This window comes from Spinacia oleracea, chromosome 6 (genome assembly GCF_020520425.1).
Source record: "Spinacia oleracea cultivar Varoflay chromosome 6, BTI_SOV_V1, whole genome shotgun sequence".
NCBI classification, from domain to species: Eukaryota; Viridiplantae; Streptophyta; class Magnoliopsida; order Caryophyllales; family Amaranthaceae; genus Spinacia; species Spinacia oleracea.
The window spans coordinates 21,813,340-21,816,298 of record NC_079492.1 but is presented as its reverse complement, the minus strand read 5'-3'; the positions used below and the strand labels follow the sequence as shown (position 1 = coordinate 21,816,298).

Below are 2,959 nucleotides of genomic sequence, written 5' to 3'. Positions count from 1 at the left end.
TAAAATTCAACAAATAATATCAACCATTAAAATTCAATTATAATGCATAATTAAAATTCAATTATAATGTCCACAATTAAAATTAAAATGCACAATTAAAATTCAATAAATATCAAAACTAAAATTCAATACCTAAGAGAGGAGAGACGACAATGAACAAGGGCGGCTGAGTGGGCGGCGGCGTGGGCGGCTGCCGTGCCGTGGATGACTTCCTTGGCCGTGGGCGGCGGCTTTAAAAAGGAAGAAGGGCAAGAATCAGTGAAGTAGTGAAGTAGCGAAGCAGTGAAGCAGTGAAGCAGCGAAGGAACGGCGCGGCAACGACGGAAGGCGGCGAAGCAACGACGGAAGGCAACGACGACAGTGAACAGGGTGAAGCCGCCGGTGAGAACAAAGCAGCTAGTGTTGGTGTTGGTTTCGTTTGGGGAAGAAGTGTTTGTCGAGCAATATTAACCTAAGTCAGAGTGAAGTTCCGAAGCAATTAAGCTAGTGAGCGCGAATTCGAAAAAAAAAAATCAAAACACATTGCGTCGCAGCTTTGTTAAACTGCGAGGCAAATGACTCTAGGATGCCCCCCAGAGTCATTTGCGTCGCAGTTTAGTAAATCTGCGACGCACTTGATTTAGTAAATTGCGTCGCAGTTTTACTAATCTGCGACGCAAATGACTCTGGGGGGCATCCTAGAGTCATTAACCTCGCAGTTTAACAAAGCTGCGACGCAAATGACTAAATTTTATGCTAAAATTTGTCATTTGCGTCACATGTTCAGAATGGCGTGGCAAATGCGGGGATGCAAATAAGCCTTTTTCCACTAGTGTTTGGTTGTATGATTTTATGTTGAAGAAATATTATGTAGTTTGTTAAACTTATGATTGAAATTTGAATTATGTTATCTTTTATGATTGAAATTTGAAATTTGAAATTTGTAGTTGTTTATTTAACTTATGATTGAAATTTTATTTGGGTTGTATAATTTTATGTTTGTCAAACATTATGTAGTTGTTTGTTGTTTGTTATTAGATGTCATATCGAGGAGAAAATTCAACCATCCTCAATCGTTTAGGTGCACGTGGTGGTGGTGGTCGTGAAGGTGGCCTTGGAGGTGGCCATGGAGGTGGCCATGGAGGTGGCCATGGAGGTGGTCGTGGAGGTGGCCTTGGAGCTGGTCCACGGGTCACCTAACACACACAGGATACCTTTGATGATGATGAAACTCAAGGTCCAGACTCTCAAGAGTTGGTTCCTGATTCACAAGAATATGAAGAATCTGAGAATACTGGAGTGATTTGGATGGCACCGGGTGAACTTTGGTAAGACTTAGAGTTACATTTAAATTATTTTATCTCATGTAAGGATTTTGTAAACTAACATTACTTGTGTTTTTTCCTATTTCCCTATCTAAGGTTTGATCATAGTTCCATTTCCCGGGATATTACTAACGTCATCCAGAAATATTTCAAGAGTCATTGGACGTGTTACACCCAAGTTGACAAGGATACAAAAGAGCATTAATTCACCTTGTTCAAGGTTTATTCATTTTTATATCATTTAATGTATCACTTTTAGTTTATCAACTTGTTATAATTGTAACATAACAAAAGATCCTTTCTTTTATATTCTTTTGTGTAGAGAACCTATAAATGGTTGCCTGAGTTTGATCACCTTGCTGTGCATGATTGCCATGCAAATGCATTCAAACGAGTCAGAGACATGCACTACCAGGTCACAAAAAGAATGAGTGAAATGAAGCCCGCTTGGATGCCTGATGAAGTGCATGCAGAAATGATGAAGTTTGTGGATGTTGATGATGAATTCAAGAAAAGATCTGAGCGGGCCAAGAAAAATTCTCCATTTCACCACCGTCAATTTCAAGTTCATCGCAATTCTCCATTTCACCGTCGTCTCCTCCTCCTATCTTCCTCCGTCGTACTCTGATTTCCCCTTGTCCCTCGCCCTCTTCATTCAGGTGCACTTGCATTTCTACTATTTCTCTCTGTCGTGTGTTCTTTTCTTCTGGCGAGAACTGTGCTCTCTTCTTCCCAAAACCCATATGTTTTCCTCTACAATGTCCTATTCAAAAATTGGGTATGCATATAATGTGTTCGATAAAATGCCTCAGAGATATATGGTTTTGTGGAATATTGTGGTTTATGGTTTGGTGAAAAGAATTGTTGTTATGTTGATCCACTTCGGGTTTTTTCATGATATAGTGTTCGGTTTGATTCAAAGCTTATTGTCCTAGCTACCGTAGTGGGGGCCTTTTAACCAAATTGGTAAACATGCAATAGTGGATATTAAGCGACAAATTGTTAAAAAAAGTGTCTCGGGCGACAATTTGGTAAATTTAAATCACAACGGCGACGACTAAGTCACAAAATTGATCGGAATTGAGAAAACCTAATCGCGTGACTTACACGATCTTAATATTGTTTTTTTTCCGATTTTTTTCTTTATTTTCCTGTAATTCAATTTTATGATTAATACTTTTGTTAAAAAAAAAAAGAATCGTAATTAATTTACTCCCCTTTTCCTTCCCTTTCATTTTCTCTCTCTTCTCCTTCTCTTCCATTTTTTTGCTTACCCACCATTGCTGAAGAATTACTGAGTCAACTCAACAAAAATAAGGGAAAAGCAGCATTAACACAATGATTTGGCGTGGTAAAGGTCAATTTCAGAGTTGATTTCTTGCTTTTGTTTTTTCAAATGCCAAATTAGTAATGGTGGTTGATGTTTGATTATGACCGGTTGGTTATGAAAATTGGCCGCTTGTAACCGAAAAATCAGGATTTAAGATTTTGATTACTTGATTGTGAAAATTGGGGTTTAAAAAATATGGTTATTATAATTAAACTTGTTTAATTGATGAAATTAGGTTTAAAATGCATGGGTTATACTATGCTTACTTGATTAGTGAAATATGGGTTTGATAATTAGTATTTTTCATTTGAAATTATAACTGAAA

The 2,959-nt window shown here is 37.7% G+C and overlaps 1 non-coding gene across 1 annotated transcript; it reads left to right on the top strand.

Annotated features, from left to right (window-relative positions):
* Positions 1 to 562: 562 nt before the first annotated feature.
* Positions 563 to 780, top strand: LOC130464729 (small nucleolar RNA SNORA53). The gene has a single exon (XR_008925082.1). It is a non-coding gene; the product is annotated as a small nucleolar RNA SNORA53 (small nucleolar RNA).
* Positions 781 to 2,959: the final 2,179 nt, after the last annotated feature.